Raw genomic sequence first — 18491 nt, 5'->3', positions numbered from 1 at the left:
GATGAATATTTCTTACCACAAAGAGCCCTTTTCTTACACTATTTCTTTAAGGTAACTTCTACCTATGGTAATTCATTTTGTAATGAATTACATCAATCTGTTATGAATCAATTATACAGTTTACTTCAGTATTTTGAGTTTTTAGACAGGACATTTTCAATTACTAATAAGGTAAACTAGAACTTTAAATTAATTTATTTAAATTATACCAAGAAATTGATATTCTAGGTTTTCTGAGCCTATAATACATAGTTGGTGTTGATAAAATGACACTGCTATTGGATTCTATGGTTAAAGTAACTCTTAGATCAGTAAAGTTGTCAGTAATTTGAATAAACTCTCCCATGGGTTTGGGGGTAAAAGAATTAACAGGGGAATTAATGTGAGATATCAAAAATATATTAAGAAATAAGATGAAAGTAGGTTAGCTGATCTTCTCTATTCCTCCTGGAACTTTCCATTTAGTCTATATGTTAGCCTTCGTTTTCAGGGTTAGAAAATTTAACCAAAAAAAAAAAAAATCTGTACCTGGTCTATTATAAGTATATTAAGCCGTATCACCTATAAAAGGATACTGACAAGATCACTTTGGGCAAGTAATACATACTTTATGATTAGAAGTATATACAAGTAATTCTGGATTGTAAATCTTAAATTAAATATATTCTCAGAAAAAAATAGAAATATTCTTGGTCAATGACTTAAATGTTAGTAAAAAGCCAGGATATTGCATTCATGTAGAATGGAGTACAATGTTGCCTAGGATGGTGAATAGAACATAACATTCGAAAGAAAGGACATATTTCCTAACCAGTTGTACTCTTGCTGCAGGCTGATAAATAGTGGGGTTTGGAATCAATTTCACCATTGATCTGAAAGATAATCCTTTTTGTGACAATCTTGTCCTGGGGTTTTTACTGTCAGAGGTGAAAATGAATGGCAGAGTCTAAGTTAAAAAAGAAGGAGAAAAAGGAATAGGGCCTGTGGGGAAAGGGCCATTATTTGTCTGTCACACACGAGCTGACACACCAGAGACTCTGTACGTGGGGGAGTGAGGCTAGGGGATAAAACATGGACCTGGGAAGGTTTTATTTTGTTAATTTCTAGAACTATGCTCTAAAATATATGAATCAATCTTGTTTATTATTATATGTGGGGAAATACGTGGTAGCTGATAATTTGGCACTACAAGGAGTCTGTAATGCTTTTCCAATCAATATTCCGTACTTCATGCTGGCTTGGCCCTGGAAGGCAAACTGAGTGGGGGGAGCCACAGAGGGAAACAGGGTATTTGACTTGGATGGTTCTGATTCTGTACAGGCTGTGAAACAAATAAGGATTACCACAGTGCCTCAGAGAATACCCGAGGGGATCGTGCTGGGAGCGTTTAAAATGGTGCTTGGTGATTCTTTCTGAGATGGAAATTAAGATAGATCTGTCATTTCTTGCCCTGATTTATTAAAGCAGGTACTCACCATGTACAAGGAGTACATGAAGCTTTACTATTAAAAGAAGAAAGGTTGCTCTGGTGAGACAGGTGCAGTTGCTGAGACACGGTGTAGTCCTCACGTCAGACTGTGCATTCAGGTCCGGCAACAGAGGGAGGTGTTTTGACTTCGTTAATGATGCATGTGAGCCTCTACTTGGTATCCGTCCAGTTAAGGATCTGAACACCTTTTAAATGCCTCACAAAACTCTCCTCTGATACCTCTATCCTCTTAAATCTGAATCTGTCAGTGGGGTCTAGCGGATCTCCCTTAAGTGGTTTTCTAACAGTTTAATCAGCTTCCTTAGGATCCCTTTCAGAAATGTGACAGCCCTTACCATCTGGAATGTCACGTGCAAGTAGTTTCCAGTGTGCTCCACTCTCTCAAGTAGCTTATGAGTTTTGTACGTATCAGAAGAAAGAAGATAGGGGAAGTCGCTTTGGGGGATTTTTAAACCTTCTTCTTCTTTTGCAATTTCAACGTTGGATCATTTTTATTCTTTTCAATAAATTTAGGAAACAGGATACTTTAGCTGTTATTGAGAGCAGGCATCTGTAAGTTTTTCTGTAAAGGCCACGTGCTAAATATTTTCATCTGTGTGGGCCATAAGGTTTCTGTCCCATCTGCTTTTAATGCAAAAGCAGCAAAGGACAATCCATAAACGAATGGGTGGGGCTGGGTTCCAATAAGATTTTATAAAAATAGATAGCAAGCTGGATGTGGTTTGCAGGCTGTAGTTTGCCAACTCCTGACTTATAGGAAAAGCTAAGTATAAAGTGAATATGTTTTTCATTCATATTTTTCAGTAATTAAGGCTTGAGGACTATGGTTTCAGTTGATGTCATTTAGCAGTAAAATGTATAGAAGTCCACAGATCATCATTTTCTAGTTGCTACCTGCCAGTAGCCACAAGAGAAAATTCTTTGTTTTGTGTGAAAACTAAGTTTACACAACGGCTTCCTTGAGAACTCACTCATCAAAATAAGGTTTTGAGGAACACAACGAGCGTCGGGGAGCTGGACTGACCGCTTGTGGTCCTTGTGGTGGATAATGTCTGCTGTGCTCTCCAGGCAGAGGCCCTGGCACAGTCGGCGTGGTTGCTTCTTGTGCTGCCAGGCCAGTAGCCACTTAGGTATGAACTTCATTCCCCCCGTGCTCTCTGGAAGGCTGCTCTCTACTTTTGAGAGAGACCCTTGTTGCTTCAAGGCTTATGTTTTAACTTTGAGAAGAGGTTGGCTGTTTTGGTTATGATTTATATTTGAGCTTATATTTGTTTGCATGTGAAATGCTGTAGAAGAAGAGTATCTTCTTCGTGAAGAGAACAAAAAGAATAGATGCTGTGTCTTCACTTTCTGGCCCACTTCTGTGGTCATTCAGAACCAACAACTTCCCTAACCTAGACACCATAGTCAACTTCGTTTTGCCCAGCCCCGCTCTGTATCCCTGCTGCAATGAGAGTGGTACTTCACAAGCACACATTTGGGTCTGTCCTGCTCCTGCTTACACAGACTCTCCAGTGGCTCCTTGAAGCCTTTGCAGTAAACTCCAAATTCTTCAAGACCTCATGCAAGACACTGGATGTTCTGGCTCCACTCATCTCTCTGGCCGCACCTCCATTAGCCCCACCTGAAGGTTCTGCAGTCGAACTGACTCTGTGCTTCCCCTTGCTTCCCAGCCTTTGATTCATGACATTGTTTTTGCTTGAAACACTGCCTTCGCCATCCCACACTCTTACCTGTCTTTTCCTCTCTCCTCTCTCCCTCTCAGTGACTCCCCATCTGTCTAAATCCTTTAGGGCCCAGGTTGCTCCCAGAAGTGCTTCCTCCCAGAATTCTTTTCTGACTCTCTGGGACTAGATGAAGGTGCTCTGTCCTGCGGGCAGCCTCCCATTGCCCTTCACATTTAGCCTATCTTAGCATTCACCACATGATGATGCAGTTGCCTGCTTTATTAACTGTGTCTCCCCAACAACTCTTCAAGTATAGACCGCATATATTGTGTATTTATCTACTCCTGGCCCTTGAGACAAAACAGATGTTTAATAAATATTTGTTGAATAAATTAGTCTTCAGGCGAGAACATACATGATTGATTGGAGCATTGCATCATCAAACCTACTAGACTTTACAATTTGTTAAAGAAATGATACATTTACAAATCATTTAAAAAATCGTTTTAAAAAATTACAAATCGTTTAAATCGTCATTACAAATCGTTTAAAAAATTATCAGAATAGCATACTTTGGGTTATGGAAACTGACTGGGTACTTTTAGGTATATATGTAAAAGAAATGAGTATGTATGTCCACAAAAAGACTTGTATAAGAAAGTTCACAGCAGCTTTATTCGTAATTGCCCCAAACTAGAAACATTTCCATATGTCCATCAACAAAAGAATGAATAAACAATTTGTGGCATAATCACATAATGAATTATTCTGTAATTAAAAAATAAAATAAAATACTGATACCTACAATAATATGGTTGAATTTCAAAACTTATGCTGGTCAAAAGAAACCAAACACAAGAGTGTATATTGTATGATGGCATTTCTATGAAGTTAAAGAATGGGGCATACGAGTTTTTGGTGATAGAGGTAAAGAAAGTGGTTACTGGTGAGAGGTGAGGAAAGCTATTAACTGGAAATGGGCACAAAAAACCTTTTGTGGTGATGAAGGCATTCTTCATCTTGCTCTGTGTTGGGATTAGATGGGTATTGAACTGAACACTTATTTGTGTATAATTTACTGTATATAAATTATACATAAATTAAAAATAGATTAAAAATTGGTTATTATCTTGCCTGGTATTTTATGTAATTTCTTCAAAGGTTAACTTATTAATTGAATGATAATTTTAGGATACTTCAGATTTCCAACTTTAGAAACTAGTAGAGTGTGTATTTTGTAAATGTTCTAAGAGAACATTTACACTGTTTCTGTTTTGTTGTTACTGTTGTTGTTAATGGTTGAAATTAGGCATCAGGCATAAAAACAGTGAACCTGAGTTCTTCTTCATATTGACACTGACAGAGTTTTGCTCATATCGTGATGACATCTTTGGTAAGAATGATTATTTGTGTTATGATGTAGGCTGACATTTTAGCCTGTGAGCTCATCTTCATTTGGGTTCTGTCATTGAATAACCCATGCAGCCTTCATTGACAGGATGTCTCTCCAGAATGGTTTTGAGTTTGCTTCTGCTGGTAGTATTACTTGATTGAGACTGTTATCTCAGAGAGATTATTATCATGTATGTTTAGAGATACCTGGACCTGAAAGTGTGTAAATTTGGACCCCCATCTGTTGACTGGAGAAACATTTTCCTTGCCCAGATTTCAGGCAAAAACATGAAAATTTCAACATGTCCTCCTTGTGCTGGAGCTTGGACTTTTTTGGTCCACCATAGAGGGTGCAGCCCTTTGATGGCACCAGCTCTCAAGTCCTTTGGTTACCAGGACTAGCCAATTCAGGAAACAATGTCATTACCTGCTGAGTGAACTCTCATTTTCTGTCCACTCATTGTTTTGTAATCCCCTGGAGACTTCTCTAAGTGACTTCAACATTTGAAAAGATGTTTATTATCTTTGAGCCAGGATCTCTGATGTTTTACAGCAGGAGGGATTGTAGTTTATTTAGTTTATCATTTGCCAAGAAATGGAAACTGGAAAAGCATTTTACAGTTTTCAGGTATGTCCTGGCATCTCATTAAATAATGTGTCAGACTTGCTAAGCTCTTTCAGTACGGAAGTAGAACATACCTGTAATTTGTCTCAAGGAAGGTCACATAATGTGTCTATCTGTCTGCATATAGTCACTATGGAACTACTACTTTTTAAAAATAATTTTTATTTCAAAATATTACAGGGTACAAGTGTTCTTGTTACATGCATGAATTGCATAATGCTGAAGTCAGGGCTTTTAGTGTGCCCTTCACCAGAATAGTGTGCATTATTGATAAGTGAATTTTAATCTCTCATCCCACTTCCACCCTTCCCTCTTCTTAGTTTCCAGTGTCCTTTACACCACTTTATGACCATATGTACCCACTGTTTAGCTCCTACTTATTAGTGACAACATGTGGTATTTGCTTTTCCATTCTTGAGATACTTTAGTTAGGATAATGATCTCCTGTTCCATCTAAGTTGCTGCAAGTTACATTTTTAATTTCTTTTTATGGCTGAATAGTACTCCATGGTGTGTGTGTGTGTGTGTGTGTGTGTGTGTGTACACAGTATACACACACAACACATTTTCTTCATCCACTCATCAATTGATGGGCACTTAGGTTGATTCCGTATCTTTACAATTGTGAATTGTGCTGCAATAAACATTTGGGTACAGGTATCTCTTTGATATAATGGCTTTTTTCCTTTTGGTAGATACCCAGTAGTGTGATTGCTGTATCGAATAGTAGGTCTATTTTTAGTTCTTTGAGAAATCCCCATACTGTTTTCCACAGAGGTTGTACTAATTCACAGTCCTACCAACAGTGTATAAACATTCCCTTTTCTCCACATCCATGCCAACATCTATTATTTTTTTATTTTTTTCATTATGGCCATTCTGATAGTAATAAGGTGATATCTTATTGTGATTTTAATTTGCATTTCCCTGATGATTAGTGATGTTGAGCATTTTGTTCATATATCTGTTGGCCACTTGTATATATTCTTTTGAAAAAAACTCTGTTCATATCTTTTCCCCACTTTTTAGTGGGATTATTTGATGTTTTCTTGCTGATTTGTTTGAGTTCTTTATAGATTCTAGATATTAGCCCTTTGTTGATGTATAGTTTATAAATATTTTCTCCTATTCTGTAGGTTGTCTATTTACTTTATTGATTATTTTCCTTGCTGTGCAGAAACTTTTTAATTTAATTAAGTCCCATTTATTTATTTTTGTTGGTAGTGTATTTGCCTTTTGAATCTTAGTCATAAATTCTTTGTGTAGGCTGATCTTTAGAGGTTTTTCCTATGGTTTCTTCCAGACTTTTTATGGTTTCAGGTCTTACATTTAGGTCTTTAATCCATCTGGAGTTAATTTTTGTATATGGCCAGAGATATAGGGATCCTGTTTCATTTTTCTGCACGTGGCTATCCAATTTTCTCAGCACTGTTTATTGAATAGGATGTCCTTTCCCAAGTGTGTGTTTTTATCTGCTTTGTCAAAAATCAGTTGGTCATAGCTATATGAGTTTATTTCTGTATTTTCTACTCTGTTTCTCAAAGAACATGGGTATATGTCTCTACCTGTATACCAGTACCATGCTGTTTTAGTTACTATAACCTTGTAGTATAATTAGAAGTTGGGTAATGTTCTACCTCCAGATTTGTGCTTTTTGTTTAAGATTGCTTTTGTTATTTGAGCTCATTTTTGGTTCTATATGAAGTTTAGGATTTTTTTTTTTCTAGATTTGTGAAAAATGACGTTGGTATTTTGATGGGAATTACAATGAATCTGCAAATGACTTTGGGCAGTATGGACATTTTAACAATGTTGATTCTTCTGATCCATGAGCATGGGGTGTTTTCCATTTGTTTGTGTCATCTGTGATTTCTTTCATCAGTGTTTTGTAAGAGTTCTTGTAGAGATCTTTCACCTCCTTGGCTAAGTAAATTCCTAGGTATTTTATTTTCTTTGCAGCTATTGTAAATGGTATTGAGTTCTTGATTTGACGCTCAGCTTGACTGTTATTAGTATGTAGAAATGCTACTGATTTGTGTACACTTATTTTGTAACCTGAGACTTTGCTGAATTTATCTATCAATTCTAGGAGTCTTTTGGTGGAGTGTTTAGGGTTTCCTAGATACAAGACCATATCATTGGCAAACACGGATAATTTGACCTCCTCTTTCCTGATTTCTTTTTCTTGCCTGATTGCTTTATTTCTTTTTCTTGCCTGATTGCTCTGGCTAGGACTTCCAGTTTATTATGTTAAAGAGAAGTGGTGATAGTGGGTACCCTTGTCTTGTCCCAGTTCTTAGGGGGAATGCTTTCAACTTTTCCCTATTCAGTATGAGATTGTCAATGGATTTGTCATATGTAGCTTTTATTGTTTTGAGGTATGTAGAACTACTTCTTTTAATTTCATGAAACTCTTCTTGGCTGGGGGTTTTCTATTTTGTGTGACTCATAGAATTAATTATTATTATTTACTTATTTACATATTATCATCATTATCTTCCAGAAGCCCTTTTGGAATACAAGCTTCATGAAGAGGAATTTTTCTATGTTTTTTACTATATTCACAGTAGTGTGTGCCTGGTACATAGTAGATTGCTATATTGAATATTGTTGAATGGTTGGAATAATAAATGAATAAATATCTAGAAACTCAAGATTTTTTTTTCTTTTATTAGATCAAGAGATAAAAAAGGATTGCATAGTAGCCTTTTATTCTGAAGAGGCCCATGTATTTATTATTTTAAATAGTAGTTTTCCATGTTATGATAATAATAATTTCTGACAAACATAAAAAAAGTTAAAATTTAAAACAGAAATGATACAAAACTATACTTATTTTTTCAATACAAATATTGACTTTGATTTCAATGGATGTTGGTTAATTTACAGTGAAATGAATTAATTTCTACTATGATTTTACTTTAATTCAGATAAAAATCTGCTTTGTGTAAAACCATTGGAAATGCTCACTATAATTTTAGATTGATATCGTATATGGATGAAAGGAGATGTAAAATAACACTTGTAATTAAGTAGGAGTGAATTAATTCTGTTGCCAATTACTTTTACATATACTCATAGGAATAATGACATTTCCTTTTTAACCTAAAAGTACTTAGTAGAAGTCACCCTTTGGGGATTAGGCCCTGGTTTGGTACAATGAGATCTAACATTGCCACATGTTACTGAGTAATAATCAAGACTGAGTACACTAAAATTGTATGTGATACACGTTCAGTCTTGAGCTGTTGGGAGTAGGAATCAAAATTGGAATGTGCATTTCAGAACAGATAAACAGCATATCAGAAACATTAGCCATGAAACAAGTTGACAGTAGTGTACTTAGACAAAACTCACGCTACATAGATGTATAATAAGAAAGGCTTTCAGAGATATAATCACAATAGAGTCATATCTGTGAATCAAAATTATCATTATGTGCATAAACATTTCACAGAAGAATTGGCAAAAATATGCAACAATCTGAAACAGTTATGCCATTTTTAATGTTCATTTTTTAATTCCATGTGCTAAAATTCATTTAAAAACAGTGGAAAAGTTTAAAAGTCTATTAAATGATCCTGGAGAACAGGAGAATAATAAGGTCCTTGCAAGGTTCGGCCTAGAAGAAAATGATTAGTAGCCATTTTTATGGTTTTTACATATTCTAAAAAGTACAAAGAAACATTGCCTGGCTTTTGTACATTTCATATAAATGTAAGGAAACATTGTGTCCTTCATCCATTTCTATAGCATTTAAGAGAGAAAACCAGGTTTAAATTAACATAAGTAATATAGTTGCACAAATCAAAGTGTGCCTTAATAGTTCATTTATTTTAGTTACTAGAACTAGTTTACTAATATTTACCAAATTTAGATTTTTGACAGCTACTCAGACTCAGAAAGAATCTTGCATTTCTTGAAGACCACATGTGTCTGAAACCTGGAATTAATGTGATTTTTCTGCACTAACATTCTATGACTCTCATCTGTAGTGGGAGGCAGGAAAGGAACTCCCTAGGCATGCAGCTCCCTTTCCTTAGGAAGTCAGGCCTTTTCCCTGGGTCCCAGGGACAATTCACCCCTTAGTACCAGGCAAATGTAAGCTTTCTCTATTGTCCTCATTTTCAAACTGTGCCTATGACTATCGTTAAGATTAAATGTTTGTAGGGTTCTATCAAAAGGGTAGGTTTGTGTAGCCATTCTAGTACACTCAGGTACCTGGTATCTACCAATAATATAATTTAACATGTGTAGATTTTCTTTTGTGGTAGAAAATTTATAAGACATTGACATTGATCATATGGTTTTGTGCCTTAATTTCTATAAAGAATTAGTCATGCCATAGCAGATACTTAATTGCTCGATTTCAGTGTCTGAGAAGTTACTGCTTCCCCCTTGATCATCTGTGTTACACGCTTTATGGAAATATTTGAAATATGATGCTGATCTGCTTCTTACCAAGTTATGGTAAATATCAAGTCAGAAATACTGTATGTTAATAATTATTACCTTTCACTCGATAGACATGATTAGCAAGAAAATAATAATGAGATATTTTATATTTACAGCCTACCTTTAAAATATTGAAGCATAATTGTGAAACACAAGTCTTTGCATCATCACTTGTGGAAAATAAAAATAAGAAACAGAAAATTTGATAATCCAATTATATACTATGGCGTTTACTATTTCATTGGAAAGAGGTAGATCTGAGTAGTTTTTGTTAGTTAGCCTATTTAGAATTCCACACATTGTTAAAAAGACCTTTCAGTATGTTGCTATTTCTTCTTTTGAGATGTCTACAGTCTTGACTTCTTGATGTCTTTGAATCTTGATATAGTCTTATTATTTTCAATGTCCTAGGCAGTTAAATTGGAAATTTTTTTTTCCCCTGAGTTGTATCTGAGTTTCGTTTCTTTTTTTTTTTTCTTTTTGAGACAGAATCTCGCTTTGTTGCCCGGGCTAGAGTGAGTGTCGTGGCGTCAGCCTAGCTCACAGCAACCTCAAACTCCTGGGCTCAAGCGATCCTCCTGCCTCAGCCTCCCGAGTAGCTGGGATGACAGGCATTCACCACCATGCCCGGCTAATTTTTTCTATATATATTTTAGTTGGCCAGATAATTTCTTTCTATTTTTAGTAGAGATGGGGTCTCACTGTTGCTCAGGCTGGTCTCGAACTCCTGACCTCGAGCGATCCACCCGCCTCGGCCTCCCAGAGTGCTAGGATTACAGGCGTGAGCCACCGCACCCGGCCATATCTGAGTTTCTATTAAAAAATTTGTTAGAAATTGTGAAGGCATTTGGATTAAGTTCAAAGTTATACATTGTAGAACTTGATGATGATATTACTTAAACATTGTTGAATAAGCTTATTTTCTTTGCTATAAAATACAAATCTATTTTCAAACTTTTTATTTATTTATTAACACTAACATCTGTAACTCAAAATGGAGTCTCTTCCTTACCAGTGAGAAGAATTGATAATATAAGTGGTATTAGAACTCTGCTATGGATATGAGCGAATGTTCAACCTTAACTCCCTTCTTTTTCAATCCTTTGAAAAATGATTTTCATTTATTTTTGGATTAGCATTGAAATTATTATTTCTATTTAAAAACACTTTAAAATTATTCAAATAGAGCAGCACCAAAGATATAAAAAACGTAACTTTATAATTATTATAGCTAAACTTTAAGAAAAACCAAGAACAATTTTTTATTATCACAGGATATATCACACTTATGTTTCGGGTGCTTTTCTGAAAGGGTGCTCAAAGACAAAAAGCAAGGTATAGAAAATGAAGCACTTAACCGCACCACCCAGGGAAAGCAGAGGAAAGTATTCTCACATAACATACAAAAAAATGCCATGTTCAATAACATCTGAAAGTATTTCAGGCTTGGACCACTATCCCTTTAAAAGTAATTTCACAGGAACAATTTGAGGATGTAGACATTTTATAACTAATAGTAAACTTGGATCACATGTTAATTTTATGCATACTAAATTCCCCTAAGTGATCTAGTTAATGAACTAGTTTATGTTATTTGGTCACTATGTGCATCGTACATATTTTTGTTGCAGAGATGGATATAGAGTGCTCAGTGAAAGATTTCGAAGCATAAGAATATATTACATTAGAATAAAAGCCAGTAGAAGAAGTAGACCTCAAAGAGAAAGAGGAAAGCTATAAAATTTCCAAATGTTAAATAGGAACTTGTTCATTTATTTTTAAAATGGATAATAGAATCATGTCATTGTGATATTGAGATTCATTGGATATATTTCAAGGATTATAACAAGTTTATTTTGAATATTCAGTCTTTACAGTACAGTAAAATTAAATTATTTGTAATTATTGACACTTAAGATAAAAGATTGTTGATGTCTACTTAAAATATAACAAAGGCGTATAATTTTCTGAAAATTCTTTTATGAAGAATTTGAGAAAAAAGGTTGAAGACTAATGCTCCAAAGGAGTGTTTTAATGATTTGATTATTCTAGGATAAATGATCTAGAAACAAAATTAGTGAAATTGGCATTAGCCTTTTTGAGTATGTACAAAAACTTTCCTTTTTTTTTGTGCTAAAAGCTGTTCTTGTCTCTGCAGTTCATGGCTGTCCTGATTCTGGGGTTTCCTTTGGGTGTGACTGCCCTTGAGGTTGAGCTGTTTGCCCTTCCCTTTGCCTTACAGGGCTCTGGTGCACAGTCCTTTCCAGGCTCATTGTTTATATGTCTAGACCTCAGTAAGCTACTTGAAGACAGGGATCTGGTCCCTCAACAAAGTAGTCCCTTTGGCAGACTCAATGGAACTATGTTGTGAGGTTTCGTTAATATATTTGCTATGTAAAACAGAAGGTGCCATAGTGGCACATGAGGAATCTATAAATAAAGTTTATAAGTTCGACAGGGCAGTGTTCATTATTGCTAGATTGTTTCCCAGATACGCAACATTCCAAGTTCTGCTTGGGCTTTTTTTTTTTTTAAAGTATAAAATAGACGTGCCATTTAATTGGGTATGATCTGTTTATGTATTTCACTTGTCACTGATTAGCGACCTTGAAATTTTCCTTTTTCTTTCACATGCAACTAGTGGCTGTAAAAAAATACACATTTGCCCTTGATAGTTTTGCTGGTTGTACTTGCCTTTGGCCCTTTCTGACTTTCCATTTGCATTCCTGCACTGTGGTCTTGTTCTTAACCCTCATTTCCGTTTTTTATATAACTGCTTTCCACATGCTGTGGCTGAAGTAGTGTCCAACCAGCACTTCTCCCTCCTCAGTCTAGTTGTCACAGTTCCTCTTGGTGTGCTTCTGTAAATTGTCCCTGCCTTACACATCTCTGATTATTCAGAGGATTTAAAGGTTATGTCCTGTGGGTTTTGTAATGGTGATATGTTAGCTGACTTTTGAATATCTTTAACATGCATTCTGAGATTGTGTTACATTTTATCCTCTTAGAGCTTTTACAGTCCATAGACTAATTTTCTTCTTAAAGTATATTTTAAAATTAATGTTGAGGTTTTCTATTTTTATATCCTACTCTTTTTTAATTCTTTTGAATATTGAAAAATTTTGGTTGACATGTACATAAAGCTGTGCATTAGGGTTGAAGAGAACCAAGGTATTTGCTTGGTTTTATTTCCCCATGAAATAACCATATATCCAGTTTGTGGTTATCTAACCTCTAGGACAGAAAGTAAATCACACTTCTTTTGGTTGTGTCTATTTTAGTCCTTATAGATTTCTGAAGCTGTGGTGTTTGGAAATAGGCAGATGATAAGTAAGCAGGTAGATTATGAGCAGTTCTTTAAACTTTCAAATGATGTCTCTCTTGGGCCAAAATGATTATCTGCATAGTATTCAACTGTAAAATATCCCAGAGGAACCAAAACATGGATAATGAACTAAATATTCATTATAGAGCAGAGTCTGAACTAGTTGCCACAAGAAGTATTCCTGAAACAACTATACATAAAAAATGAATACCTGGATAAATATGTCCAATGAGGATGATAATCTACCTATTCTACAGAGCTGTTATGATTAAAGGAGATCCTAGTTGTGAAAACTCCTTGTAAACTGTGAAACTGTATACAAATGTTTCCTATTATTGGAAGCACATCTTCTTTCTCCTATTATGTCTTTTTTTAAATATAACTAAAACAATTTTTTCTAGCAGTTCAGTAGATCTAAATTAGATATGAGTCAAAAATATCACTAATTTTGGTTATTACTACAAAGGGAATTGAGTACTTATTTCAGACTTCCTGCATAATTGTCAAAATTGTTATCCTTCATTGCAGAAATATTTTAAATTGCTGTTAAATTAGTTTAACTAAATTTTAACTTAAATTCTTAATGTATTAAATACCTCAAGGTAAACCCCCTCTCACCCATCTTGGTGATTGTGGGAAAAAAGCTTATATCTTAGGTGATATTTGGTATGAAAAATTTTCAAGGTATGTAGAAGAGATAAACATGAAGCTAATTAAATGTTCCTTTCCATCATTTTTGTCTTCACAATAATAATCTTAAAAATTGCATCATTCTTAGCTACTTGAGGTGATGGATATTCTAATACCTTGACTTGATCATCACACATCTATGCATGTACAAAAGTATCACATGTGCCCCGTAAATATGAGCAACTATTGGGTATCAATAAACATTTTTAAAAATTTTAAAAAGAGAAACAATCATATCTAGCATTTAAAATGTGGTATGAAGAAAAACAAAGTTCTGATCTGAAACTCAAAAAAATTGCATTATTGTGTAAGTATATTCCTAGCTATGTGTACCTATCTCTGTCCTTGAAATTGGAGCTGTTCGTAATGATTTTCTAACAACCATTTGGAGTTGGTAGCCTGGTCTCAGCCTGATAGAGTCTTAAGTACAGCCTGATGTCAAGGACTAACCACTCAAGATTCTGGCCCACATTCCATTCAGAGAGGTGCCCTCCCAGTTACTGTGATCTCCTGTGTCTAAGATATCATCAAACCTGGTGACTTTGGAACTAGGGTAGCTCCTACACTGAGAGCCCAGTTTATGTGAGACATGGAGTAGGTCATCCATGGGGCTTGGCATTCCCACATTGCCAGAATGATCATCATCAGGCTATCTTGTGCCCAAAAGATGTGCTTCCAAGTGACATGTGGCATCTGTGCTGGCTCATGGTGGTGTTTTTTTCCACCAATTCACTCATAATAAAAAAGTTATCCAGAGCACTGATTAAAGCTTGATCAGTCTGTAGGTTATGTCAGTGTTTCTTACGGGTTTCATTGTGGCCTTCATTGTTTTCATTACTCTTCATTAAGACTGGAGCCAGGTATCTATTTGTGATGTGTGCTTTAGTGAAACTGATTTAGGTTGTAATCCCATTCAGGACTGGTGGACAGAAGATTCAGATGGAAAGTGGCAAGAAAGCTGAAAGATCAATGGATGCTTTGAAATGTGGTGTACTAGCCACTTGTTTTCTTCTTTATTGGTTCACTTTCTTAATAAAAAAAGAAAGGTGGCTAACTTTACAGATAGATTAAGGTTGACATAAAGCTGGAATTAAGATCATTACTTTCACTTTTCATTTAGTAGATTGATCAGCGGGTATTTTAACATTTTATCTCAGATATTTTGTTTTCTTTTTGAAAATAATCTGAATGGCAATTTTATGGTTTCAGAAGGTTAATATCAGTCCTAAAATATATCACTATTAGACATGAGCAGTGAAAAGGTCTTTTTTGTCTATATGTATGAGAAATTCCCTCATGAGCATTTATTACTTTGCTGATGAAAAAAAGTATAAATTTTATTTTAAAGGAAAATCCAAGAAAGATAATAACTCTAAAATAGACATCTGGGATTTTTAGAGATAAACTCACACACACTTACATGTACACACACGCATGTTTTTTATGTGAAAACTTTATCAAGGCAGAAAGTAGCTAATATATTTACTTGGTATTTCATTCACAGATTCTTTACTCTCTAATGAGTTATTATTGAAATCTCTCTGAGTCCAAATTTAAAAGTATTTACTTAATGCCTGCTATGTGCAAAATACTATGCTAGATGCTGTTGGAGATGGCAGTATAAATTACAGTATTACTGTGATAGAAACAAAAATATAAACAGCCAAATAAACAATGTGTCAGTATGTACTCATAATGGCCTTGCAGGTTTTAATGTCATAAAACAAAAAGAGTAACAAGAGCAAATTTCTAGTAATGATTGAAAGTATTAAATACAAATGCAAATATCAACAATAAGCCTAAGTTTATTTTTCCTTTTAATATATATTCTTGCTCTTATGGGGATCTGGGAAATCTTAGAGCTACATTCACTGTTATTCTGTCGCACCATAAAATATCTGCTATGAATATATTGCAAATAATTTGAAACACAGAAAAAATACTTTATTGTATGTATTAACATAAGCATTTTTAAAGTTAACAATAAATATATGTATTAAGCATTAGAAAAGTTAAACTTTAAAAAGGCAAGACAAAAAATGTACTTGCTTTATGAGTATAGCTGTTTTAAACACACAATCACTATCCTTATTTTTCCCAGAAGCATGAATGAAGAAGAAAAACAGTGGGGAAAAAGAAAATAAAATGCTAACCTGTTTTTGTTTATGGATAGTAAGGGCCATCAATTTTTTTTTTTAATTTTCTTCTGAAATTTTGTATTTGAGAGAGACAGAGAGAGAGAGAGATTAAAAGATATTTATAATGAAAGAATAGGGAAGAAAGCAAAATAGTATAGTGGTGGTATTTTTTAAATCTGCATGGATATGACCATGCATGAAATATCTCCTAGAGTATCTTGTTTATGTTGCCTTATGGCTTAAGGGACTATATAGGGAACACTAAAATTTGTAATAAAATGCAAACTTCCAGTCATACAGTTTGTTAAAATCCCAGAATTTCAACTGGGGCATAATAGGATAAGATTGATGAACCAGAGTGACCAGAGGTGGACACTTTGCAGGAAGAAGAGAGTGGGTGTAGTGAGGGCAGTCTGTGAGGGGATGGTGACCAGAGTCTTCCTGTGGTCCACACTGTTGGTGACAATAATGGCAGCTGCAACTTACTGGGCACCCACCACATGCAAAGTGCCACCCAGGAGCTTTCTTTATGGGACTGTGTGTTAATGCTAATGAAAAACAAGCTCGGCTCTAGTGAGGCAGAGTGGGAGGGGTGGGGCACAGGGACACTGCCTGGGACTAGTGTCCACTTGCCTGCAGAATGTCATAAAATTCCCATTTTCCTGGGAAACTCAGTTATTTTTTAAAAAATTCTAACTTAATATTGCTTGCTATTTTTTTGTTGTTGTTGTTAATGTGAGGAATAGTACCTTCCAATCATCCTAGTCCTTACCAAGGAAATTTCCAATCCTTTACCTTAGGTTATTGTCTTATTCACTTTCCAAGTCAAGAATATCACTTGGCCTTTCTTGCAGCAAAACTCATTTCATTCAAATAAATTCATGTTGATATGTAACTTTTTACCCAAAGGAAATTGAACATTTCTATTTATTTGTGGTATTGAGAGCCATGTTATGAGAAAATGTTTTATCTCCTTACAACATAATTATAATTCTCCTCCCTTTTTTTCTGCATGGTAATTCTAATGAGTAAGGGTTTCATTTTCTAGTCAAGATTGTTGTCTTTCTGTACTCTCTGGGTGGAATATCATTTTGTAATTGTTAGGTAGGTTTATTTTGAAATCTTTAAAGATAAGTCACTGTAACATAATTGATAATCCATTATGCTGGTACTTAATCACATATGCATATATAATAATTATATGAATGCATTCTTTGCATCATAATAATATTATGCAATGTTTACTATGATTGTAGTTAGTATATTGCTATTGTTCTGTAAGAGGGAAGGGCCACCATTTGTTCTTGAGACTGTGCTTCATTTTCCGTAGTTTCCATCAGGTAAACAAGTGATGCTAGTGTTGATGTCAGTGACAACTGTAACCCTGGGGTTTAATGAATGCTACTGTATGCTTACTTTTTGTTGCAATGAAAAGATTTTAATTAAATGTTTATTAAAATGTACCTCTTTATGAAAATAGCAAAATGAATAAAACACACCCTTCTTCCACTTGGATATGGTTGTTTTAACTGCACAAGTTACCTTTTACATGACTATTAGACTAGAAGAGCATTGACACGAGGATTGTGTCTGCATTACTAGGGCCTGCTACAGTGCCTGTCACACGGACGTAAGGCACTCAGTCAGTGTTTGTCAGACTGAACTGAGTTCTGTAAATGATCAAGAAGAATTCTCTTCATTGTAAGCTTTAAGATTTCAGGTATCCTTTTACCTAATTTATTCTCTCTCTGTCTCTCTCTTTGTGTGTCTCTGTGTCCCTCAAACACATCTTACTTTTACAGAGCTTCTCCTCTGTTTCAGATAAAAAGTCCTTGATTTACTTGATTAGAAATGCTGTTTGCCTCTTGGTATTGGATGCAGAAGCTATCAAATTAAGACCTGGCTTATAGTCACTCATCGTGTGTTTCAAGTCTCCATAGCTGTGACTTTAACTTATATTGGAATGGATCACACATGGCCTCTTTCTCCTCTGAGACTCCCAGGATACTCACTTACTTACCAACTGGAATTTGGCAATGGGGTGATTATGTTCCTCGGTCAGTAGTGTTCAGAGTATACCTTTGCCCCCTCCAGGAACATAAAAAAACAGATTTCTGACAGTCGTAACAGAACATTATAGTAGTTTCTCTCAGATTACATTAGCACAATACATTTTAATTTTGAAAGGAAAACATCTTTTTATGCTAATTATTAAAAAACAATAACTTCTGAGATGTCAATACCATGATGTTATCAAATCTAGTTACCTATAATTCTTTATCACATAGTTACTAGGGTGATACTTTGCATTATTATGACATTCTGCAAAAGCATATCTTTTTAACTTTGCCTATTGAACTTAAGTACAGCTTTGTCCTCATTACTCAGTGGATAAAGAGTCAGGCTAATTGGGGTGAATCTTGGCTCTTCCATTTGGTGCCTTTATGACATTGAGGTAGTTATTTAACCTGTCTGAACCCAGGTAACACTTTTGTAATATTGGAGATGATATCGATACTGAGATTATAAGGTTTATGTGTTAATTAAATAAGATAAAGCTATGAAATACTGAGTGTATTGTCCCTGGAACATGGCAACAAAAGTAATTGCTAACATTTATTGAGCATTAATTGTTCTATTTTATTATCACTCATATCTACACACTTAAAAAATTTATAATAGAAAATAAGAGAATAGAATTCTGACAGGT

At 34.9% G+C, this 18491-nt stretch overlaps 1 protein-coding gene across 1 annotated transcript in view; it reads left to right on the top strand.

Annotated features, from left to right (window-relative positions):
- Positions 1 to 18491, top strand: part of PRKN (parkin RBR E3 ubiquitin protein ligase) — a 1113312-nt gene that overhangs the window by 106756 nt on the left and 988065 nt on the right. The window lies entirely within an intron of this gene.

Source organism: Lemur catta, chromosome 2 (genome assembly GCF_020740605.2).
Source record: "Lemur catta isolate mLemCat1 chromosome 2, mLemCat1.pri, whole genome shotgun sequence".
In the NCBI taxonomy this organism is placed as follows: Eukaryota; Metazoa; Chordata; class Mammalia; order Primates; family Lemuridae; genus Lemur; species Lemur catta.
This window is presented reverse-complemented; position numbering and strand designations above follow the sequence as displayed.